This window comes from Triturus cristatus, chromosome 2_2 (genome assembly GCF_964204655.1).
Source record: "Triturus cristatus chromosome 2_2, aTriCri1.1, whole genome shotgun sequence".
In the NCBI taxonomy this organism is placed as follows: Eukaryota; Metazoa; Chordata; class Amphibia; order Caudata; family Salamandridae; genus Triturus; species Triturus cristatus.
Window position 1 is genome coordinate 206,693,060 of NC_140582.1, and position 26,976 is coordinate 206,720,035.

Below are 26,976 nucleotides of genomic sequence, written 5' to 3' on the forward strand. Positions count from 1 at the left end.
TGGAGTATGAGACAAGCTTTTTATATGCTCTATGGAGCTATGACGTCTCGCCCTTAGTTCGGCTAGAGTAGTTCCTTTATCAGCTCCAGAATTAACTTTCCAAACATAACCATCAAGAGTACCCTTATTCGATTTACTAGTCATGATGATATAACTATTAATTCACAGCCCCCCTAAGGTACAAATCTAACAGTGACTAAGCAAAACACACAAAGCCTACTTGAACCAATGCAGCCACAGGTAGTACCTATCGCGCAATCACTACAATACCGCCAAGAGTCCAGAGTCAAGAGGGTAGGCCCAGCCCGGCCTCCTGCGGCCCGGACGGCCACAGACGGTCCCGCCCTTGTCCCGGGCTTCTCCCAGCGCCACTCGCGCGCGTCCCGCGACGCGGAGGGAGCGTCGGTCTTTTGAGCGCCTCCGGGCGCTTTGGTGACGTCAGGGGGCGCTAGGGCGCCTGGGAGCAGTAGTCTCCCCACACCAGGGCCGCGAGGTGATCTGGCGGCAGCGGCGGGGAAACACACAACGGAGCACCAGCGGGGCTTGAGGTGAGCAGAGGAGGGCAGGGCACCAACAACTTTCCCTTCGCAGTACCAGGCTCAAGTGAATGTCGGGTCTCGGAATTCAAACTTCCAAAGCAATCAACAGTTGGCCATGCATATCAGTACGAAATTCTGCAGTACTTACCTCGTAGTCTTTAACACATTGCACCACGCACAGCTTGGGATTATTTGGAAACACTGGGTAGGTGACAGATGCAGTGTTATACTTAGTTCTTCTAGACAAGGTAAAGGTCACTCCTTCCGGGGAAAACCTACGCCCGCTAAGTCCAATGCACGTACATCCAAAACTCGTTTACCAGAAACTAGACATAGTAGCATTGTTAATTTAGCTGAAAGTCGTTTACGGGACAAATACTTATTAGAAGGCCAAGCTTCCAGAAATTTAAGGACAATGGAAGTAGCCCATAACTGTGAGTATTTGGAATACGGGGGCTTAACCATCCATACGCCTCTAAGCAGTTTACACACCAACGGATGCTCCCCAATGGACTTACCATCCATGGGTACATGACCAGCTGTGATGGCGGACCAAAAGTTGTTGACAGTTCTGTAAGCTAAACCTGAAGACGCTTTATTTGAATAAAGAAAGATTAGCGACCACTGACAAATATCCGTACCTAGGTGTCATGATTGATAAAAAATTAAACTGGAAACCGGCAGTTGAAGTGAGAAAACTCCAATTTGCGAGAACCACTTCCGCACTTGTGAGTTTCTCCAGGAAACTGGGGAAAAAAACACCTGCGGAAATGGTTAAAATTTATAAAGCCAAATGTATATCAGTGGCCCTATATGGAGCCATGCAGCTGTGGGCCCCATTCAGACAATGTAAATGTAAATGTAGTTGAGCTTATATAGCGCACAGCTACCCGCTGTGGGTTTCCCGGCACTTGCTTAGGGAACCCATCCTGGTATTCCCCTGTGAGATAGCAGGGTATCCACAAGGTGAAAGTCAGGCATCCCGCCGCGAGGGGCCGTTGTGGAGATTAAGCAAGCTATTGCCCAGAGTCGCAGAGTGTGAACCCGTGAGTCGAGGGGGCACCGGGGCGAGAATTATCAAGTCCGTGGAATTTTTTTTAGCCCAAGACCCGCCGAGGCGGGGAATTGAACCCTGGTCCAGGACTGATTTCAGCTTCTGGGTCTGCCGCCTCTAACCCCTGAGCCACACTTCTCCACAATAGAGAATGGTTTTTTGAGATACCTTCTCGCTCTACCAAATACAGCCGCAAACTATTCCTGCCACCTGGAACTAGGCCTTCGGTATGTGACAGACCTGGCAAGAATCCAGCCCCTTTTATTATGGCACCGAATTTGGTCATCAGAAAAAAACAATCTTTACCCAAAAAATCATTCAAGATTGTAAGGACCTTGATAATGCACACAGATCTAGGTGGTTACTTTATGTTAACATTTTTTTAACTGATTTAGGGCTAGTTAAATACTATCATGACCCTTCTCTGATTCAGGAGTTAACAAGGAAGGTCTTCTACAAACTTTGCCATAATCATCTCGAAGACCTAAGACTTAACTCAGAGGTTATGAAACAAACAGTTAGGCACAGTCTAACAGTCCAGACGGTGTTCGGGATCCAGCCTTACCTAACTTATAGTATTACTTCCTATGAGCTGTTTCTTCTGGTTAGGTTTAGACTGAATCACTTTCACCGTCTAGTAGTTTTTCCGTTGAGAAACAACTGGGCCAAAATACTTCCACCTTGCCCTTGTGATGGGAGTTCCCCCCAGTCCACAATCCACACCATCCTTTTCTGTAAATATTACACGAATCAGCGGAGAAAATTACTAATCCCCCTATTAAAACGCTTGGGCTTTCGTACTTGCCGCCCAGCTTTACTTTTTTTACAGTCACTGGAGGGGGAGGGGCTGGTCTACATTGTTTCTAACTTCCTACAGAACATCATGCGACATAGACCGAACCTAGGCCGATTTAATCTATTTTTGATTTTACCGTTAAATTAACTGTATTAATCAAATTGATGTTTTTCACCCAGATATTCTCTCTGCATTGCCACCTCAAACTTGTGAATTGATATCACTGTGATCATTCTTGTATCCGATGAATTTTAAATTAATGTGATTTTTAATGTGATTTTTTATCATGTATTTGTATCTGCATTTTTTATGGCTTTCTTCGGAAAGTCGAATAAAGAAAGTTTTGATTTGATTTGATTTGATTGAAGACGCTATTGAAGCCAGAAAGTTAACAACTAGAGAGACAGGTGCCGTAAAGGGATCTACTTCCCGTTGAGAGCACCAACCACACCATTGTCTCCAAGAGGAAGCATATCTTTTATGAGTGTTGGTCGACCAGACCTCATTGATAAATCTAGCAGCCTCTTGTGAAAGGCCTGGGACTTTCCATCTGTCCCTGAAACCCGCCAAGCTACAAGAGGAAGTTGACCCGACAACACTAATGGATGAGGATTCTGCAGAGGGTCCAGCAATAAGTTCCTTAACCAAGGAAGAAGAATAGGAACTGCACAAATCAAGACCTGGTTTGTGCTAGAACCCTGGGGATCATCATGAACGGGCAAATGCATAATACAGGGTCGACGGGCAGTCCTGTAGGAATGCATCCAAGGCAAGAGCCTCCGGGTCTGGCCTCCAACTGAAGAATTTGGGAACCTGTCTGTTGAGGCAGGAAGAAAATAGGTCTATCTGACAAGGGCCCCATAGACGTGTCAAGCCCTGAAATACTTGGGGAAGCAGCATCCAGTTGCTGAAAATCTTGCAGATGGTGGGAGTGCCAGTCTGCCACCTCGTTGCTGTAGCCCGAAAGATATTCCGCTACTAACGAGATTCTGTTCTGAAGGCAAAAGTGCCAGAAGTCCTTGGCAATCTCTGCCAGCATTCGGGACTTCATACCGCCTAGCTTGTGGACGTAACGTACTGCCGAAATATTGTCCATCTGAAGAAGGATACAACAATCTGTCTTCTGGGGAGACAAGCATGGGATCGCAAAGGAACCAGGCAACAATTCCAGGCAGTTGATATGTAAAGATAACTCTTCCGGCGACCAACGACCACCCGTGGACAACTGGCCGCATCTGGAACCTCAACCCCACCGACTGGCATCGGATTCGATAACCATATCCGGGGCTGATCCGAATAGAGCTCGGCCGTTCCAGGCCTCCGTGTGGCGTAACCACCATATCATCTCTAGCCTTGCCTCCTCTGAGAGAGGAATTTGTTCTGAGTAACTGAGGCCCTTTTGGAGAGGATGGATCTTGAGCCGCTGAAGGACCTGGTAGTGAAGGGGGCCCGGGAAGATAGCCTGTATTGAGGAAGCCAGCAAACCCACTATTCGGGCTAAGGACCTCAGGGATATCATCTGCTTGTGAAGAGTAGACCTCAATTCTCGTTTGATAGCTCTGATCTTCTGCATTGGAAGTAAGAGTAGACAAGTCAGGGAATTGACTAAGAAACCTAGGAACTCGATCGATTGAGTTGGAGTCAGGATTGACTTCTGTGAATTCACAATGAACCCCAGATTCTGTAATAGATTGATCGCCCAATTGAGATGCAAGTCTACTATTTGGGGGGAAGTCGCCATGATAATGATGTCGTCTAGGTAGACGATGAGGTGGACCACCGGGCTCTGAGAGATTCTACCACTGGTCGAAGAAGTTTCGTAAAGCATCAAGGTGCTGACGCCAGGCTGAATGGGAGAACTTTGTACTCGTAACACCTCCCTTTCCACAGAAACTATAGGAATCGGCGATGCGGTGCGAAAATGGGAATGGACAAACACGCATCTTTCAGGTCCAGCCGGACCATCCAGTCCCCTTCCTGAAGGAAATCACGCAGAAGATGGATGCCTTCCATCTTGAAGTGCCTGTAAAAGATCCACTAATTGAAATCTTTTAGGTTCAAAACTAGTGTGGACCCACGCCATTTCTTCTGCACAAGAAAGACGTTGCTGAGGAAACCTCGAGGGTGGAGAGTGGAGATCACTATGGCACCTTTCCGTAGCAGGGACTCGATTTCTGCTGAGATAAAGCTCTGATCTTGTTGGGAAAAAGACATCGGAATGGGACGTACGTCCTGAGACGGGGAATCGTAGAAGTCTATTTTGTACCCCTGCACCGTTTCTAACACCCACGCATCTTGAGAGATCTCGCACCAGTTTTTGAGAAAACACCTTATTTTGCCCCCCAAAATCACTTCGGAACAGGGAACCAGGCTCACATGAGTTTCCGGAATCTTGTTGACCACTGGAATTCCCACCAAATCTGCCATTGCGGAACCTGTTCCAGGATCGTCGAGTGGGGTAGAAGGAGGAGGTATTGGAATTGTTGTCTTGATAACCTCCTCTTTGCTGGGCACGCGGAGCGCCTTGACTGTAACCCCGGCCGAACGAGCGCCCTCGAAAGCGTCCGGCCCTGCCAAAAACCAGGCAGAAAGCTCGTTTGAGCGATCCTTGGGCCTTATCTAGCCCACTGAAGGTGGCCGCGAATTTGGTTAGTTCTTTCGAGAAAGGTTGTCCAAATAACAGACCTTGGGCTAGTGTGCCCGATTCCGATGTGGCCAGTTCTGCTACTTTGGGGTCTAGTTTCAGGAGAATGGAACGGCAGCGTTCTGTCAAAAGTGCACAGTTGGCATTGCCAAGTTGACACACAGCCCTCTGGGCCCAGCCAATCAGCTCGTCAGGATCGATGGCGAGAGAAGACTCCTTGGCTCTAAAGCCAAGCTCAAGAATTTTAGTCAGGGGCCCTGCTATATCCAATAGGTTGTCCTGACAGGACCTCCAAGATCTGTCAAGGCCCTTCTTGGGGTCCTTTGAGTACTTCTTTAGGTAAGTTAGCATCGAGGGGTCCACCTCGGGGGTTTCTACTACTTCATCCGCCAGATCAGGCTAAGGGCACTCCGACCGAAGTCTTGCTCGTACTTCTTTATCAAACGCCTGGCGTAGGTGGTATTGAACATAGTCCGCCACCTCTTGGGGTGGTAGCCAAGCAGTGGAGTTAGGGTTGATGATGTCAGCAGGCTCAAAATTGAGGACCCTAGGGGACGGAGCCGGTTCCGAATGTTTCTCTTTTCTCGCCTTCTTTGAAGGTCAAGGAGCCTCCTCTTGTCCAGTGGAAGGGTCCGAGGAGGTGTCCTGGTCATCATCGCCCTGAGATATCTCAGTGATTGTGGCCTCTCTGCTAGAGGTAGTGCGTTCTTTTTTTTTTTTTTTTTAAAGATTTTATTGTGCACAAAAGGGTTACAAACACGGGCCTACAACCACCAGGGCCGGCCGATAGTAGTCGAAGTGTTCCAGCATATCAGAAAACAATGACTGACCCACAGGGGCTCCGCACTATCACAGTAGATCAGACTGCACATAAGGGAAATCAGAATACACACTTTTAGTATAAATAACAACAAAAAAGAAAAATACAAAAATACAACAAACAAGGCGAAACGACTTATGAAGGGCGGCGAACACCAGCCGGGGGAGTCAACACCCAACCACCCGAGGGCGGTCAATAAAAGAAGACCTGAGAGGGAGGGGGGGGCCACGAGAGAACCAAATCTGTACTCCAAAGTACGAGATACACAAGGAACCCTCAAGGATCAGGGGGACGAGGCAACCCCGGACGTATCCACCAAAGGGGGAGCACAGATAGACCCACGATACGCGTTCCACTGCCCCCAAATTCTACCCCAAGCCCCCGGTTTACCACGAGCCACATACACCGTTTTCTCCCTGAACATGCACCAGTCCATGTTCTCCTTCCAGACGGATACGGTGGGAGGCCGCTGGGAACCCCAAAGCTGTGCAATATCTCTCTTTGCAATCATGTTCCCCAAGGCCGCCCACCGAGCCTGAGCCGCGTTGCAGTCATTGGGCTCCCATACATTCAGCACACAACGACGCACCTCCGGCAGCAGAGCGACCCCGGTGACTCGTCTCATAATATCATGCACCCGGCGCCAGTATTCCGCCACCTCGCGGCATTCCCATAGGATATGGAGAAAGGTAGCACTGAGCCCGCAGCCACGCTTACAGAGTCCGTCGTCTGAAAACCCCATCGAGACCAGGCGGGGGCCCGTCACATATACACGATGGAGAATCTTAAGCTGGACCAGGCGGAGACGGGCCGGGATGGCCACCTCCTTAGGGGATGACAGTGCAGTCTGCCAGTCCTCATCGTCCAGCTCCACCCCATCTCCCGTCCATGCCTCCCGAAGACGCACCAAGAGGTCAGCCCGATTGTTTATCAGTTTTTTGTAAATCAGGGAGATAGTACTGTCGGGGACGTGACCATCGAGTATGCGGTCCTCGAGAGGCGAAGAAGAAGGGACCGTGGTCCCCTCCCCAAAGACCGAAAGCAGGGCGTGCCGAACCTGTGCATAACGGAAGAACTCTCTGTCACTAAGCTCATACTCGCGCTGAAGCGCCGCGAAGGATTTAACCGCACCTTTAACCCACAGGTCCCCCACTCTGCTGATGCCGATCGTATCCCAGCGCTCGAAGCCTTTCGTTGTCCAGAGGCTTCCCAAGCGGTCTGAGTCGAATAGAGGAGTGGCGCACGTTAAACGCTCACTCCAGCCCATCGCTACGTTAGCCGCCTTCCATACACGGACCGCAATCCTGGTAGGGCCCGTAAGATGATGAATGGCAGACAGCTGGGAGGCCCAATAGTACCGTCTAATATCAGGAAGCGCGATGCCCCCGTCATACCAGGAAAGAGTCAGCTTGGCCAAAGCGATACGCGATTGCCCGTCCCAAACCAGTCTCCTCTGCAAACTCTCCACCTCCCTAAAGTAGGCCGCAGGAAGGACATCAAAGGAGTTCTGGAGTGCATAAAGGAATCTGGGAAGGGACATCATTTTAAACAGCGCCGCGCGACCAAGCGGAGACAAGGGCAGCTTACACCACCGAGCCGTATCTGCCCTCAAACGCCGGAGTGGAGACAGGAGATTCTGCTCATAGCGGACCGCCGGATCCAACGAAGCGTACACCCCCAGGTATTTAAAGCCGGACTGAGATATTTGGAGCGGAAGCCGAGGTGGCAAGAGAGGAAGACCACCAGAGATAGGATACACACAAGATTTGGACCAGTTAATTATCAGACCCGAGTTTTTCCCGAAGGAAGTAAGGACATCAAAGAGAACATTGAGCGACTTCCGCGGTGAGGTGAGATACAAGAGAATATCATCCGCGTACAATGAATCCCGATCCTCGAAGCCCGGGGCCCACCGGAGCCCTCTAATCGAGGGCTCCCAACGGAGCCAGGCAGCGAGCGGTTCCAGGGCGAGAGCAAAGAGCAGCGGGGACAACGGGCACCCCTGCCTAGTTCCCCTCCCGAGAGCGAAAGGCAGAGAAACCCGCCCATTGACAACCACCTGAGCCATTGGTCCAGCATAAAGGAGCTTCACCCAGCTAAGGAACCCCTCCCCAAAACCAAACTTCGCCAAGACGGCCCAAAGAAATGGCCATTCAATGGTATCAAAGGCCATCGTGGCGTCTAGGGAAACCAATATGGCCGGTTCAGCGAAGTACTCAGCCCTAGCGAGGACGCCATGCAGACGCCGTAAATTGAGAGCGGTATTACGATGTGGGATGAAGCCACATTGATCCGGATGTATCAAGTCACATATAACGCTCAACAGGCGATTGGCGAGGACCTTAGCGAGGATTTTGGGTTCGGCATTTAGCAGGGAAATAGGCCTATAGGAGGCACAGCGGTCACGTGGCTTACCCTCCTTGGGAATCACCACTATAGTAGCCAGACGCTGGTCGTCAGGAAGGGAACCCCTCTTGAGCGATTCCTGAAACATATGACGGAGGAAAGGCGCGATTTTATCCGGGCGCAACTTATATAGTTCAATCGGCAGACCGTTGGGGCCCATAGCCTTGCCCGAGCGGAGGGAGCGAATCGCAGTAGCTATCTCTTCGACAGACAAAGGGGCATCCATCAGCTCGCGGTCCTCGACGGATAAGCCGGGCAGGGCAATATCCCGAAGCAGAAGACGAGAGTCGTCCTCATCTCTCTCAGACACCGGGGAGTACACTGCACGGAGGTGGTCAGCAAAACACTCAACAATCTCACCAGGCTCAGTCACACACACTCCATCCGACACCTGAAGCTCCGGGACCACACGATTCACTCTCTCCTTCTTGTCCAACCAGGCAATCAGCTTACCCGCCTTGTCTCCGGCGTCATACAACCTACCCTGCTGCTCCCTATACATAGTCTTGGCAGCATCAGTGACGAGAGACTTATATTCAAACTGCTTCAGGCTGAGGGCATGCAGCCCATCCGGGGTGACGCCCGCCTCCAAGGCTGCCTCCAGCCCCGATATTTCAGTCTCCAGCGTCACAACCGCCTCTCTCTTAACCCTCTTGGCCTCCACTATCTGGGACAGGGCATGCCCGCGGAGCACTGCTTTGAAAGCTTCCCACAGGGACACCGAGGACAACACCGACCCCTCATTCTCAGAAAAATATTGATCAATCGACTTAATCAGGCTATCACGGATCTTGGGGTCTCGCAGGTACCAAGGGTTAATAGGAGCGATCCGCCCAGCGGACTGCGACCCGGTGTCAAAAAGCAACCACAGTGGGGAATGATCAGAAATACCCCTGGCCAGGTGTTTGACCTCTCGAATCCGAGTAGCCTGGGCCGCGGGCATAAGGAAATAATCCAGTCTGGAGAGACTCCCATGGGCCCCAGAGTGAAAGGTGTACTGACACCGTGCCGGATGCATTAACCTCCAACAGTCCACTAGACCGAAGGTCTCCAGGAGCCCGCCCAGCCACGCCTGGGCAGCAGGGAGGGCCCTGGGCGGATGACGGTCCAGGTCACCCGAGACAACCGAATTAAAGTCCCCACCCATAAGCAAAAGACTGTCAGGAAGCCCAAGCAACATACGACCCAAGTCTGAGAAGGTGGAGTTCTGGAGGCCCGGGGGAACATAGACCGAGATCAAGGAAAGGGACTGCCCCTCCCACCTCCCAGTCAGAGCCACATAGCGCCCTCTATCGTCTGGGACCACCCTGGTGACCTCAAACGGAAGTGAAACTCGCAAGATAATGCCCACCCCTCTCGAACCAGTGGTGAAACCAGAGTGGGCCACAAGTCGATATCCCCCCCTGTTCATAGCCCGACAAACATTGCCAACCAGATGCGTCTCCTGTAAGAACACCACATCAGGAGTCAGACGACGCAGATATTGCAGCACAACACCCCGTTTGATACGGTCCCCCAATCCATTGACGTTCCAAGACATCAATCTCAACCCGTCCCCCCCCATCCCCTCCAGTAGATCAAGGGCCCCCTAGCAAAGAGCTCAACACCCAAGGATGAACCATAGCCAATACTTCGCCTTGAAAACAAAAAACACAAATCCAAACAACCCCACCCACCCACCAACCCCCCCCCCAACTCCAACACCCCCCACCCTGCACCCCTGCGGTCCAAAAAACCACCCCAACTTGCAGTGTGCCTGTCGCCCTACAAACCCCATTCTACGAAAAGACCCCGGAGGAGGGAAGGGACCCGTCCCCGCCCGCTCCCCACACACAACATAGTGAAACAAAATGCACAAAAGAAGTAGAACCCAGCCGAACAGTACAACATGGCAGAGTCCGGGACCATAAGTCACTCCAAAGGAGACCCGCCACTCTCGGTACCGGCAGAGGGCCCAGTCCGGTCACCCCGGTCCGGCAGCGAATCCAGCCAGTCACTCACAGTCGCAGGAGAGTCAAAAAAGGTAGTCCGATCTTCATGTTCCACTCGGAGCCTTGCAGGATAAAGCATAGAGTACTTGAGACCGAGGTCCCGGAGACGCCGCTTCACCCCCTGGAAGCCCATCCGCTGTTTCTGGACAAGTTGGGTGAAGTCCGGGAAAAAGTTAATGGACGAGTTCTCATGTCGGACCGGGCCATGGACCCGTGAGGCCTGCAGAATCGCGTCTCGGTCTCTGTAATGGAAAAGTCTCGCAACGATAGGCCTCGGGGGGGGCACCCGGTCGCGGCCGGCCACCTGGCACTCGATGGGCCCGCTCCACAGCGAAAAACTTACTAAGGCCAGCGGGAGCAAGATGTTCGAGGATGAGCTCCTCGACCAGGAGATCAACCGGGCGGTTATCGGAGGTCTCCGGAACGCCTATGACGCGGATGTTATTGCGGCGGGCCCGTCCCTCGAAGTCTTCCAGCCGCCGGGCCATCAGATCATTGGCCGACTTGAGATCGCCGAGAGTGGCCTGCAGGTCCGACACGTCCGTACCAAGGGAGGACGTCCGCAAATCCAGCGATTGAACCCTCTCGTTAGTCTTAGAGAGATCCGCCCGGATTAGCGTAATGTCAATGGCCACCGTGTCGATTTTACGGGCCAAGGCCTCGTACTGCATAGCGATGGTCTCTCTGATGCCCTTAATGGCGCCCATGATGTCCTGCAGGGACAGATCCGGAGAAACGGACGGGCCACCACTGGTGTCCTCCGGGGGGACAGTGGCCGTCCCGGGGGATCCTTTACCCTGAGTGTAGCGGTCCATGTTGTTCGTCCGGACCGGTCCCCCACGTAGGGATGTTTTGGTCTTACGCCTCTCGGGGTCCCCCTTGCCTCCCATGAGAACCTCGATCGCCGAAGGGGACCACCGAGGAAGCGTCGAGGTGGCACAGGCCAGGCAGACGCGTGTCGCACCACAGGCCGCAATATGGCGGAGCGAAGGGACCCCCGTCAATGAGCACACTGGCAGCAGACGAAGCCACCGGCATCAAGCGAAGGCAAAATGAGAGCCCAGTCGCACCAAGCAAGTCCACAGTCCAGCCCCTCAAAGACCAAAAGTGAAACCGAAAGTGATGTGACGGCCACTGGCACAGCCCCGCTGCCTTTGTTGTTCAACTACGCCCCGGCTCCACAGATCACCCTCGCATCGGGCACAGCCGTCGGGAGGGCCTCAAAAGTTCAAACCACCATAACTCCGGATTGCCAGGTCCGATTTGATTTCCGAAAGGAGTTTAGTGTTCAGCCAGCATTCGTCTCCCAGATTCCATCAACCAAGTTAGGATAGAGTCAGGATAAATTCCGAGGAGCAGCGAGGGTCCGGGGAGCCCTGTGCTCACGCGACCATCTTGGATGCGCGCTAGGCTCCTCCAGGTAGTGCGTTCTTGATCCGCCATTGATTTGGCCAATCTAGCAAAGTCTGCCGCATGGGGATTCGCCTTTCCTTTACCCCAAGGTCTGGTACGAGATCCTGAAGAGGGAAGCCAGCCTTGTTGCTTGGCATAGGTGCAAAGATGCCGTTTGAGGGGGGCAATTGCCCTTACTAGCGCTGAATTGACGGACTGCTGGACACCTGCGTCCAGTGTCTCCACGAGGTCTTGCTCTATAGACCCAGAGGGTTCCTCCTCATAATAATAATAGTCCTCCTCGTAGTACTCAGCCATCTTAACTCACAAAGTGTGGATTCACAGACCCGGGAGAACTGCCTGCGATGTAATAAATCAAGTGCAGGCTAATCAAATGTATGCAGAAGAGGTCAGGGGGAGTGGTAACCCCAGGCAAGCCCAAACAATCCCACTAAGGATGTGTGAAAATACAAATTTCAGACGCGGAGGGAGGAAGAGCTTGCTTAATATCCACTCTAGGCAAAGCCTATGCATGATTGTGCAGCCCCACAATATTAGCAACAAGTAGGGCATCAGGGGTGCCAAAAACAAGCCTTTTTCACTTTAAATTATAAACCACGAGGGTCTGAAGCATAAAAACGCGGCTTCGCCGTTCATCAAATGCCCGATAGTGCAGTTTAAGGGCAAACTGGCCGCCGCACATGTGCGATGGCAGGAGCTCGTAGAATTAGAAAGAGGACCGCGCGTCACTCAGACGCGCGTCCTCGCACCCCGGGACCTCCCGCTCCACAAACGAACCGCGATCTCCGATTAAAGTCGGAGAAATACCGCGCCGCGCTAAGGCTCATTTACCGCAAACAGAGCATAAAAGGGCGCCGTAGAGGCAAATGTGAGCGCACACAAGCGACTATAAGTACTGAACGGCGATTGTGATAGTCAGAAAAAAGGCACAGTTACAGAAATAGAATTAGGCATCTAATTCCAACAGCGATCATAAGCGCAAACATCTGACATTAAACCGCCATACAACAAATAAACATATCCACAGTACAAGTACAATAAAGTAAAGGGCACTTAACTGGCTGCGGAACAGCAAAGAAAGAGGATGCTATGTTCATATAGTGACCTTATATACCCTGGGACTCTATGGTTGATCACATGGTTTTGTTTTCTTTGTTTTCATTGGCTGCTGGAGCTTCAGTAAAGAAATGAGAAGCATAATCGGAGCCTCCGGTCCTGACATAGAATTCAGAGTTAGACTCAAAATTATTTTAATACACATTAAACAGGTTTACCTACTGTACTATCAGGTTGAATTTATGGTTGTAATTCTAGTGTTTTCAACAATTAGTGACATATGATGCACTGTAAAACACGCTTGGTCAACTGCATTGGCCTCAACCCACTATGCCTTCAATACTTTTAGGAGAAATTTCGGTTCCTTGTCCTCCACCTCCCCAGGGTGTTTCAGAAAATTGAGGAAAAGCGTACAGTTTAGGCATATTTTTTATTTATTGTGCTATTAGATAAATGATTGAAAGTAATATGTAAAATGCCATGCTCCCACAACTGAGCAACCTGGCACTGACCGATAACTTAAGGAACTCCATTAATGTGGAAAAGGCGGTTTACACAAGAGAGAGAGGCGCTCCCTGCATTAATCCGCGGCGGAGTCACTAGGCGCTATGTGTCAGCGGCCACCGGCATCTTTGGTAGCTGACACTGGGCTCACAGTTCTGGTGGTAAGAGTGAGGCCCCTCTTCTGATGCCCTTGTCACTAAGGCGAACCGAGAACAGATGCCAGCTTATGTGCACGTCTGGGACGGGCCCACGCATAAAACATAAAAACATGTCTCACAAAAACCTAAACTCCAAAATAACGGCTGCCAAACTCTCGGCCTTACATAAATAAAAACATAAACGTCAACCGTTATCTAATTCCTAAATCCACGTCACTACATTAGGAGCGGGTTAGTTAGTTCATCCGACACCACTGCTCACCGAGCCCTTCCAGACCGGGGGAGGGGAGGTTTATCCGTGGACTCATTAGGGGAATTCGAGCTGCTTTGGGCAGCGCTGGAGACAACTGTCAGAGATAGGCCTCCATTTTACCCTCCACGCTAAGTTTTTTTTCTTCACTCCTTTTCATTTGTTCTTTCTTTCCATTTTATGGTACATTATTCAACTCTCCCTCATTCTTTCATCTTCCTTCCTTTCATGCCTGTTCTCCTCTTTCCTTCCTTCCTCTCCCTATCTGTAATTCTTTTATCCTCTCTTCCTCCCTTTTTTGCTTCCTTCGTATTTTACTTACCCTTTCCTCCTTTCTCCACCTTACTTTATACCTCCCCACTTTCTACCTTCCTTCTTTCTTTCTCACTTCTTTCTTTCTTCACTCTTTTCATTTGTTCGTTTATACCATTTTGCCATACTTTCAGCTCTTCCTCCTTCATTTCTGTCTACATTTCATCATTCTCTTCCTACTTCATGTCTTCCTTACTTACTCTTTTGCTTCGTTTCTATTTTCCTTATCCATTCCATCTCCATCTTTCTACTCCTTCCTATCTGCTCCCATTTCTTTCAGCCGTACTTCCTTCTTCACCTTATTTTCTCTTTTATTTATTTTATTCCTTCATTCACTTCCTTCGTTTCTACTGTCATATCTTCTAATTTGAGTTTATTGCCCCATCAGCCATCGCCATTCCTCACACTTATTTCATCTTGCCCCTCTACACCATCCTCGCTTTACTTCTTCCTGCCCCACTAATCCTCCTTTTGTTCCTTTTCTTATTCCTTCCTCCACTTCCCATCCCTCCCTTGCTCATCTGCACTCCCCTTCCTATGCACTTTCCTTTCCTTCCTTTCATGTTTAGTGTTCTTCTTTTCTCCCTTTCTTCCTTTTTTCCATTCTTCTTTCTTCCCTCCTTTCGTTCTACACTCTTATCTTTCCTCTTTAACTCCTTTGCTTCCGCTTGTCTTTCCTTCTGTCCTTTCTCCCTCCGTCCCTCCTTCCGTTCTTCACTCTTTCATTCCGTCACTTAGCTCACGCCTGCCCCTCCCCTCTCCCTCCACGCACTCCTTTACCTCCTCCCTTGAAAGCCAGGAAGGGCGGCAGCTGCCCTCTCATCGCACGTACCTTCTAATTTCGCACCTGCAGCGCTGCGAAGGCTCATTTTCCTGAGCAAAAGAATACATAATTGCCTCGAAAGCAGTGAAAAGAGGCAATCAGTTGGAGCTGTTGTTCGAGCAATTATTGTGTTCCAGCCTGTACAGCGCACCCTGCCTGTTCAATGCCCCTCAACATTTCCAGGAAGTCTGGTAGGGCAGCTTTCCATCCGCGCGGCCTGCGTCTATTCTGCAGTAATGACTTCCAGCCGCTATTGAGATTAAATGTGGCCAGATAATGCACGGCCTACTTATGGCAGGGTTGGAAGGGTGGCCATGATGCACAGACTATGGGATCTTAGTCAAAGGGTTCTCCTATGGGATTTTACACAAAGGGGACTCCTATGGGATCTTAGGCAAAGGGTTCTCCTATGGAATCTTAGGCAAAGGAGCCTCCACTGGAATCTAAGGCAAAGGGGTCCTCGTCGGGATCTAAGACTAACAGATCTACAATGGAATTTACGGCAAAGAGGTCTCCTGCGGAATCTAAGGCAAAGGGGTCTTCATCAGAATCTTAGACCAACAGGTTTCCACTGAAATCTAAAGCACATAGGTCTCCATCGGAATTGTAGGCAAATGGGACTTCACAAAAACTTAAAGCTCAGGGGGTTCCGTCGGTTTTCATTGAAATGTAAGACCTACACTGGAATCCACGGCAAAGAATTCTCCATTGAAATCATAGGCAAGGGGTGGCTCTACCCAAATGTAAGTCAAAGGGCTCTATCCTACCATTAGGCAAAGGCGTCTCTGTTCAAGCCTCAAGTCAAGGGGTTGCCGTGAGAATATAGCGTGAAGGGGTCTCCACCAGCATCTAAGACCAGGGGTTTCTACTGGAATCTAACAAAAAAGGATCTCCACCACAATCCTAGCCAAAGGAAAAAAAAAAAACAATGTCATTTACAATGCCGATAGCTCAAGATAATGTCATTGCGAGACCTATTGCATTGGAAATGCTTGTTTTCTACAAGGACATAAGTCCGGAGTCACTGGAGCTGAGGGGAACAACTTTTGTGCGTGGATGTGCTCATTGTGAAATGGCAGCATCCCATAACTCATAGTGTAGTTAGCTGACAGCTGAAATGAGCCGACACAATGCCCCATGATGCATGCTTGAGTGAGTTGGAGAAAAATGTGCAAGACACAACCACAGACAAATGGATGAAGTGTGTCTGAAAACCCCTATAAGTATGTCATACACATCATTTTAGTAAAGTCAGAGATCTAAAGAAGCCAATTGTTCTGCGATTGGCTGCCAGCCTCTTGTCTTCGAGAAAGAAGGAAAGAAAGCAAGAAAGAAAGTAAGAAGTAAAGAAAGAAGGAAGGAAAAATAGAAAAAAGAAGGAATGATGGATAGAAAGAAGAACGATGGATAGAAAGAAAGAGAGCAAAAAGAAATAAAGAACGCAAGAAAGAATGAATGAAAGGCTAGAAAGATGATAGGAGGGAAAGAAGGAAAAAAGAAAGAAAGGAAAGGAAAGATTAAAAAAGGAAAGTTTGAAAGAAAGAAAAAGAAAGATGGAAAGAAAGAATAAAGAAGGAAAGAAAAAATGGAAGAATACAGGAAAGAAGTCAAGGAAGATCGAGTTACTGCCTTGGGACTTCTTGACCTGTGGAGCACACAACATCCCTCTCGTAGATAATACACGTTCTACTCGGCTAGACATGGATCCTTCTCCAGGCTTGATCACCTCTTCACACGTATAGATTAGCTAGGCAATTTTGCGGAGACCCGCATTATGGCCCGGGGGCTCTCCGATCACTCCCCGGTTAGCATTATCCTTAAGGGCGCGGTGACCACTAAGGCGGCCTTCCCTAGGATAGAAGCATGGCACCTTAAAGATGACTCCATAAGTGACAAACTAAGTGAAGGTTCCCAACTATATTTTGCAGAAAATCGGGGCTCGGTCGACTCCCCACTTATATTGTGGGAAGCTTATAAGACGGACCTGAGAGGTCAGGCCCAGGCACTGATCGGTGCTCGGAAAAAAGAGGAGTCCATGCAGATCAGGCAGCTAGAAAGAGATATCGAAAGCCTTGAGCGGGATGCTGATGCAATGTCCTCGCCAGACCGTAGGCATGAGTTGACCCTAAAACACAAGGAACTCCGATCATTAGCTGAGGGCGAAGCTAGGGCCTACTCCCTTGCCACACAACATCGGATCTACGACACAGGCGATAAAAATATGAAAATATTGGCGTGGCTTGAACGCCGGGATAGGGAGCGCTCCTGGGTGGCTGAGGTCTGGGATGCGATGGGATCTCTGGCCTCTACAAGTACAGATATAGCGGAGGCCTTCGCGTCACATTTTGAGAGGGTTTACACCCCGGTCTGCACCAGGACGGAGCAGGACTGCATGGAGTTTCTGAGGGACTTTGCATTGCCCACACTTTCCCAAGAATAAACAGACCGGCTCGAGGCTGAATTCACGGGGATGGAGATCCAGGAGGCTCTTGACTCTCTCCAGGCCGGGAAGGCGCAGGGACCGAATGGGCTCCCAGTAGAAATATACAAGCGGCAGGCGAACATCATTATTGATCCTCTCCTACAGATGTATTTGGACGCGCGACAAGTGGGGCGGCTTCCGCCGGATCAGCGTGAGGCCACGATTGTGTTAATCCATAAGGCAGGGAAACCGGCTGACCAGTGCTCCTCCTACAGGAATATCTCGCTTCTTAACGTAGAGGCCAAGGTCTTGGCAAAGGCCATGGCAACGAGACTGCTCTCCGTTTTGCCATACCTGATACATGTCGACCAGTCAGGGTTTATGCTGCGCAGGAGCACGCGACATGATCTGCGACGGCTCTACGGGGTCCTTTACATGACTGAGGACGTGGGCAACACCCAAACAGCATTGATGGCGCCGGACGCCTCAATAGCCTTCGACAGTATCGAATGGCCCTATTTGTTCATGGTCCTCCAGCGGCTGGGTTTTGGTCCGACATTTTGCAGCTGTGTACGACTGTTGTATGAACAGCCGGTTGCGAGGGTGAGAATTAACGGGGCGCTGCCTCGAGTTTTTCCCCTGCGAAGGGGTACTAGGCAAGGGCGCCCTCTGTCCCCCCTCCTTTTTGCCCTGGCCTTAGAGCCCTTGGCCCACAGGATCCGGAGAGATAGGTCATTCTGGTGCCTGGCACTTAACGATGAGTGGGAGGAGCGTATATCCCTATACACCCATGACATTGTGCTCTACATGGCCAGACCCTACCACTCGATAGCTCAGGCGCTCCACCTTTTTGAATTGTTCTGTAGCTACTCAGACTATACGATCAATTGGGCAAAATCATTAATCTAACCCCTCTCGGGACCCCCTCCGCGGATCCTGAGGAGGTGCCCAGCCTCAATCGCAGTCGACAGGTTTAAATATTTGGGGGTCTATATTACCAGGGACAGGGCGGAGATCCTGGCATGTAATCTGGAGCCCCATCTGGTGCGTCTGGGAACTGATGTGAGACACTGGCGATCTCTGCCTCTTTCCCTCATGGGACAAGCTGCATTGTTCAAAATGCTGGCATTACCGCGACTCTTATATATATTGCAAAATACACCATATCCGGTCCCTAGTGGGGTGTTCAAGCGCATATCTCAAGCATTGCGGACGCTCCTATGGGAGGGGGGCAACCTGAGAATAGCGTTGCGTAAGCTCACGAGGGGGAGTCTATGATAGGGGGCTGGCCCTTCCTGACATGCAACTGTACTACTGGGCTTCCCAGTTGCTGGTGGTTAACGATTGGGTTTATGCGGCGGGTTCGGAACCGGCTTACAGAGTGGACAGATTTGTTATGCCAGGGGGCAACTGCAAGCCACTTCTGTACGCGCGGAGACAGCGCAGAGACCTGCATACAGGGGTCGTGATTCAGTGTTGGAGGGAGGCCAAAAAATTTCTTGGGTGGGCGGGCTCCCTGACTGGTAGAACTCCGTTGTGGCTCGGGGATCAGCTGGCAGAGGTGACGCGCTTGACTGGCTTTAAGAGTTGGAAAATGATCAGCATTGAGTACTTGGGGGGTGTGTGGAAGGGGGACGCCCCTCGATCCTTTGCTTATCTTCAAAAAGAGTACGACCTCCACGACTCCCAGCAATATCATTACATACGCCTTACTCATGCCCTGTGCTCACACATATGGACTGACATGTTGATCCCGGAGTATTCCCCTATGGAAGACCGGCTCCTCCTGGATCCCATACTGGAGAAACCCACTTCCACAATCTATCAGAAGCTTATAAATAACATGCCTGATCCACTAGAGTCCCTACGGGAGAAATGGGAGTGGGACATCGGTGCACTGGAGGAGGAGGACTGGCAGGATGCCCTGCAGAGCCCCCGCGAAGTCGCAATTCACACCAGGTTCAGTCTGGTACAATTAAAAATCCTACATTGGGTACACTACCCCCCGCACACACTTGTTCGCCTGGGGAAAGAGCCCCTCCCCCCTCTGTTTAAGGGGTTGCCAGAGGGAAGGTACATTCTATCATATCCTATGGGAGTGCCCAGAGATAGCGCCCTTCTGGTCGAAAGTAGCAAGCACAATGGCAGCAGTAGTGGGTTCACCGGTCCCGGTGCAGCCCAAGTGTCTCTTACTCATGATCAAGGGTGCCACGGACTGGTCCCAACATAATGAGATATGGTTGGCAATGGCAGCCGGAGTGGCAAAACGCAATATAGCTAGCGGCTGGGGGCCGCAGGTGCCCCCTCAGTGGGAGCAATGGCAGCGTGATCTAGACTGGTGCCAGAGAGCTGAGGAAACCATTTATAAGTCCAGGGGCTGCACAAAAAAATGGAAGAAGGTATGAGGGCCTTGGCGGAAATACCGGGCGACGAGGGGAGGCTCAGAGTTTGGTTTATGAAAGTGACCAGTTCCTTATATGTCTAATACAGCTTCCTACTGTATGGTGAATTGATGTCCTCTTACATGTCATGTGAACACTGTCGTACAATGTATGATGTTATGTGCAAAGTTAATAAAAAGATTTTTTTTAAAAAAAGGAAGATCTAACAAAAGAAGGAAAGATGGAATGAAAGAAGGAAAGAAAGAAAAAAGAAAGGAACGAAAGAAAGAAGTAAAAGAGGGAAAGAGAGAAAGAAAATCGAAAGAAAGAAGGAACAAAAGTGAAAGAAAGAAAATGAAAAGAAGGATAGAAAGAAGGAAAAAACAAACAAACAAAGAAGGAAGGAAGGAAGAAACAAACCAACAGAAGAAAGACGGAAACAAACAAAGAAGGAAATAAATAACAAAAAGTGTTACAAGTGCTGCAGATTAAACACAATAAAGGCTGATTTTCTTCCTGGGCAAAGTTTATTAAAGAACCATTGGTGGAATTGAAACCAGAATAAATGTGATCTGAAGAATTGTCCGCTTATGAATTCACATGTATAATATTGAAGCTTTTGTCTTGTGTACTGCATGCATAGTAAAAAGAAATAACTAAATACAGAACAGTGTTGAATTAACACAATCCAATACAGTGTGAAATACCAGTGATAAGATAAACAAAGGATACTTCAAAAGGAATTTACAGCAGCATTGGCAGGAGATAGAAATTCATAAAGTGTGGAATGTGGCCTGTGCGCACATCTGATAAAAAGGTCCTGCTCTCACCTCAAGCTCTAAACACAAAGGCAACACTAAAGTAATAATAAAGTAAAATCAAAAACACCGGCACTTAAGGTACTACATTGTGTGCGGTTGTGCTCATTGTGAAATGGGAAAATGCAGTCACTCAAACTGAAGTTAACCAGAGGCTGAAGTAGGCTGACACATTTCCCCATGCTGTATGCTGTAGTGGGTGGAAGTAAAATGTGAATGTCCTATTACTTACCGGTAATCTTCATTACTCCTGGTCCCGTAGTCCTCGTCCCATTCCTTACAAAGTGGAGATTACTATCTCCGCGACAGAAAAAAAGAACAGGAGCATGCTGGGATACCTAACCCACTCCCTCCCGCTGGGAGTACATAAGCGGTACCAGCCCAGCATGCAGCCTGAAAATACCAAGCCAACAACCGGAAGGCCGGCCGCCAGGGAGGGAGGGAGGGAAGTAAGGAATGGGACGAGGACTACGGGACCAGGAGTAATGAAGATTACCGGTAAGTAATAGGACATTACCCCCAGGTCCCTCCGTCCTCGTCCCATTCCTTACAAAGTGGAGAATACCAAAGCAGAGAACCCGGCCTACCGGAACCCCACCAAAGCCAGGGGCACCAGACCGAGAAAAACGGTCCCCAACAGAAGCAACAGGGAGCCCACAAGAAAAGCAGGCAGGAGAACACAACCAGCCATGCCTCCAACCAAGCCGAAAAGAACCCAGACCCCAAAAGAAGCAGGGGACTAGCAAGAAAGGACCGCAAATGAACACAAGACCCCTAGGAAAGCCCGAAGGAGGCCCCGCACTCAGAAGCAAGACCCAAGGGAACCCCCAGAGGGGCAGAAAGAGAAACCACCACCCCGAACCACCAGGGAAAGGGAACCCCGGAGAAGCGGAAGCGCCCCAAAGGAGCAACCCAGCCAGGAAGGACAAACAACCCGGGAGAAAAACCACCAAGGGAGAAGCCCACAGCCCCAGGCAGCACCAAGCAGCTGCACCAAAAGGGACAAAACAGCACATCCAGGCCCAACGCAGAGCGCCCGAGAGCAGGACGCACAGGGAGACACGCCAAAGACCCAGGAAGGAACATAGCAGGGCAAGCCAGAGAGCGAACCCCCCAGAACAGAGAAGAAGGCGACCCACAGCCGGACCAATCCACAAACACCACACCAAGAGGCGAGGGGAAGGAAGAGGAGAACGAAGAGGCACGTCAAACTCAGAAAAACACCGAGCGCGACCAACCACAGGACCAACCCCAACACACCAAGGGAAGACACCCGCAGAGCCTCAAAGACCGAAGAGGAAAGGACAGAAGGCCCAGGCCAAAAGGCAGGAAGACAAGCCGTCAACCCCAGCAGAGACACCGGAAGGCCGCAGCCAAGGCCGCCACGCCGGGAGAAAAAAAACCCGGTCACAGGAACTAGTCAAAGGCCAGGACCGAGGCAACCAAAGGCAGGAGACACAGGGACACGAACCCAGGAACCCACCCAAGCAAGGCCAGGGAGAGCAACAAGCGCCACCCAAAGCAGACACCACACACGGCCAGCGAACAGCCAGGAGAGAACAACCAAGGGCCGAACACAGAATCGGGGAAACAAACCCCAGAACCGGGAAGGAGAAACCCCCACCAACCAAGAGCCGACCCACCGGTCAGGAGGACACCAAGGAACCACCCAAGGCGAACCCCAAAAAAGGGGCGAAACAGGAACGACCAACAAGGAGGCCAACAGCCCAACAACGCAGGCAGCCCAGAAGACCCAAGAAGCCAACCGGACAACGGACAAGCCAGCCAGCCCGGAGGCCCCAAAAAGGAGCAGCAGAACCCGAAAGGAGAGGCAAAGGGTCAACTGAACCAAACCCAAAAACCCCAACCAAGAAGGAACCAGGGACCGGCACCAAAGCAAGCCAAGCCACCAAGAGAGGAGAAGCAGCCGGGGAACAGAGAGGGAGACCGGCAAGCCACAACTGGTAACCAACACAGAGGCCATAGCACACCAGCCAGGCGCAAAGGAGCAGCGCAGGAAAGGACACAGGACCAACCCGGCACCCAGACCAACAGGGCCAGAACCACCGGCCAGCAAGAGGCCAAAAAGAGGCCCAAAAGCACCAGAGAACGAGCAGCCAGGGAAGAACCCAGGCAGGGACCCCGGCAGGGAACCCGCAAAGGAAGGCCCAAAAACAAGGACCGGAGGGAGGAAACACATCAGCACCCCGGAACACCCCCGGCACCCCCAAACCAAAGGACAGGAGCCCGGAGAAACCAAAGGCACACAACCCCCGGGGGGAGCGGGCACACACCCAAAAAGGGAAGAACAAAGCACGCAGAGCCAGCAAGAGCAACGGCCAGAGACACCACAGGCCGAAAGCAGGCCGCACGGGAGCGAGAAACCCCCAAGCCCAAGGAAAAGGCCCACAAGGGGAAACCAGAGCCCCAGGACCCAGGCAAAGCCAACCACCAGCACAAGGCCGAAAAAGAGGAGCGGGGACGCAGCAACGTGGCCCACACACTACGGGAGGCTAGACCACAACCGGCAGTCCCACCAACAAAACCACTGGCCAAGCCCAAGAGAAGGCACGGCGAGGAGGACATCGGGAGCGGCACCCAAAAGCATGAAAGAAGGGCACAGGGCAACCCGAACCCATAAACAGGGAGAGGCACAGAAGCAGTGCACCCAAGAAACAAGGAACCACCCAGGCAGAAGCCAAGGAAGACCCACAACACCTAGCCACCACAGGAGGCAAAAGGAGCGGCAGCGAGAGGCAAACGACCGCAAGCCACAAAGAAGAGACACGAGGGGAAAGGAAACCACAACAGGAAACCAAACCCCATCAGCCAACCCAGCGCACCACAACACAGCACCAGGCAAGAGGGAAGAGGCAAGCAGCAACACCAGCCAGAAAGCCCACCAGGAAAGCCCCGGAGCCAACAGCCAACCAAGGCCAAGACCCACCGGAACAGAGGGAAGGCACAACAGCCCCCCCTCCCCCGAGAACCCAAGAAACAGGGAGTCCGGAAGCAAAAAGGACCCAGACGCAGGATGCAAGAAGCAACCCAGCCAAACACAAGCAGAGGCCAAGCGCAAAAGTAGAGGAGCCTCAGACGGGGGAACACCGGGGGCCACAGGCCCACCGCCCCGACCACAACCAGCACGAAGCACACCCACAGGGAACCTGCCGGGGAAGGAGCCCACCAACCCAGGCAGGAAGATACGCCGGAGGGCAGGAGAGAGCGAACGCAAGGGCACCGGAGTGCCCAGCCGCAACACCAAGACAGGAGCAGGCGCCAGCAGGGAGGGAAGGCCACAGGCCAGGAAACCCGACATGGTGAAGCACAGAGCACCAGACAGGCACAGGGGGGCAGAAAAACAAGGCACCCCACACCAACACCCCTGGAAGGACGCAAGAAGCGCCCAGCACCCCGAGCCGCAGGCAGGCACCCAGACAGGCACGCACCAGGCCCGGCTATAAAGAACAGGCAGGAACCAACAGGGCGGACAGGCAGCAGGCTGAAGAATCCGTGCGAACAGACAACCAAGCACCAACCAGGGGGAAACAGAAGCACGCAGGAAGGCTGGAAGCCCACAGGACAGAGGAACGAACCAGGACGAACCTCACCAAAAAAGAAATAGCCCAGGGGAGCAGAAGCGAGCACAGGGGAACGGGGGACAGCCACAGCACCCGCCTGCCCCGGCACACCCCCATCAGTGGAAAACAGGGAGCCAAGGCCGCAGGCCAGCACAGCAGAAGAGCGCAGCACATGGAAGAAAGAAAAGCGGCACCCACCAGGGGGACAGGCCAACCCCATAAAACAGAGACCGTCCCCCAACCCCTCCGCCCAGACGCCATCCAGCAACAAGCGACGAGCAAGCGGAAACAAGGAGTATTAAAGATGTGATTGAAACTTCGCCACCTTATGCCACTTAGACAGAGGTCGCGGGACTCGAACCCTTGTCCTGTGAGACCCTTTACAACCGTAGGCACAAGACTTACCAATGAGCTACCCCCAACCCAGCAAGCAGGAACAGGGAGCGCCATAAGCCAGCATGGACAAACCCCAACAGGAATCAACCAGCAAACGGTGAGACCAGAGGACGCCAGGCCCCAGAGTAAAAATCGCCAGGCAGCAAGCACGGCGAGAAGACCCCCGAAGCAGCCAAGCAAGACCCCCAGCCAAGACCGCCGAAGCAGCCCACCGTGCACAGCCAGACCCAGCAGGCAAAGCACAGAGTCAGAGGAACAAGCATGGAAGAAATCGGAACCGCTATGCGGTACTCACCACAGGGGCAGGAAGAGCACACCAAAAGCGCCCTGCCCCCAAGACCCAGCCCAGGCGCCCTCCAAGACACCAGCGCCGGGCGAGGAAGAGAGCTGCAGCCACCGGTCAGACATCGACCCTCATCAAGCATCGTCCCTGCACCAACCTCAGGAACAGCAGGGGCACTGGTAGGAAAGGAGGCGAGCAGCACACCAAGGGAGACCAGGAGCACCGCCCGGCGCAGCCCCTGGACTCCCATATCATCCACAGCAGCGAGTCTTCCAGCCAGGCCAAGCCGTAGGAAGACGCGCGCTGGAACCCGGAAGGAATCCGGACATCCGGCGCCCCAGCCGCAAAGGGCCGGGCGCCAATCAACGCGACTCCCAGCAAGCCCGGCAGGCCAGGAGACGCGGAAGAGGATGTCGAGGACAGCCCAGCAGCCCTACGAGACATCCATCGAAGAGATCACAGGTAAGGTCAGACACGTCCTAATCTGTCGGAAGACAGAAAAAAAGAACAGGCTGCATGCTGGGCTGGTACCGCTTATGTACTCCCAGCGGGAGGGAGTGGGTTAGGTATCCCAGCATGCTCCTGTTCTTTTTTTCTGTCGCGGAGATAGTAATCTCCACTTTGTAAGGAATGGGACGAGGACGGAGGGACCTGGGGGCAATGACACAACAACAGACCAATGGATGAAAAGAGGCAGCTGAAAGCCCCTTTAAGTAAGTATATGATACATATAATTTTATTAAAATCAAAAGGTATTGGCTAACACCAGGCCTAAAAAGACTTAGTCAATTTGAAATGCCTCTTCAGTGGTAATACCTAACAACATGGCTACAATGCTCCCTGGCACCAAGGTACTAATATTATTAATAAGTATCCCAATGCTGCATGATTTTCATTCAAATGCCAGCTCTAAATATATTTTTGAAATTATGGGCACTGAAAATAAACACATTTTCATCTCAAATACACACATTTAAATGTTGGTATACATTTATTAATTGAACCAAGCAAAAGCTTCTAATTTAGTAGGCTGAGCTGCACACAGGAGAGCTACTCACAGGTTACCTATTTACCATCTATATCAATGACGTAGAGGCTGCACTGTGAGAAGTACAAGAAGACCCCTTTCAGGTGGGTTGGAGGGCATTACTAGCCCTCTTATATGCAAGTCAAAGTCAAAAAAGCTTTATTTCGATAAAAGAATTATCATAAAAGCATGTACATACAGACATATAAAAACAAGCAGACAATTCATCAAGGGAGCAATATTTACAAGAAGTCACAATAATTATGAAAATACTCTCCAACTTGGTAGCTTAATGACTAGTTATATAAATTCATTAAAAAGTGTTAAAATCAATTAAAAAGGTTAAAAAGGGGGATAAAAGTGCTATAGACAGAAATCATCTACTGGGACTAGTTAATTTACTTCTAATGATCCAAGACCAGCCCAGAAATTTGGCCACTGCACAAACTAGCATCAATCTTGTATCAGATTGTAGAATACGTAAAGCAACACGGTAGTTTGTAGTGCCCAGGAGGCGACAGGCAGGGCCTAGCCATTTCCTTCTTGGATTACTGTACGCTGGGCATTCAAACATAATATGGGCAATGCTTTCGACCTTCTCCACACAAATCAGACAAGTATCAGGTGTCTGATGGGGAGGCTTCCATTTACTAGTGAACTCTCGGGTTGGAAGAATCTCTAGTCTGAACTGGAGATACAAAGATCTATCCCTTGGTTTTTGTACAAACTCGAGATAGGGCTCAAAGCAAATGGACTGCTTGTGGATGTAGAAAGCTTCAGTCAGCCTGCCAACATTAGAGTTGCTAAGATCCTCATTATCAATCCTGGCCCAATATGCTCTTTTAAGGTCCACCTTACTCACGGGGACACCATGTTCCCAGGCATCGTTTAGATCTAGTTGCTTTAAGGATTTTTTGATGTTACGGAGCCAGCTTATTTTATGGGAGCCTGGAGTGTTCATAATTTCTCTCAGGCCCTCAGAATATTTTTCTAGCTCCGGAGTGCGCCAAAGACGAGCCCAGAATAACAAAGGACGCAACCTAGAAATATCTTTGATCGAACGCCTACCCAGATCACTGAAAAGCGGTTTCAGAGGGGTTCCCCTAGGCATTGAGAGTAGATCTCTCATAAATTTGTTCTCGGACAAGGTGATGTCGTCAAGATTGTCAAAACCCCATAATTCGGCACCGTATAGGGCCGTACCAACTGCTTTGGCCTGATAGATCTCTAATGCGGGAGTGATTGGCTTACTCCTAGAGGATCGATGTTCTTTGGCAATCACTCCCGTGGCTCGTTTGAAAT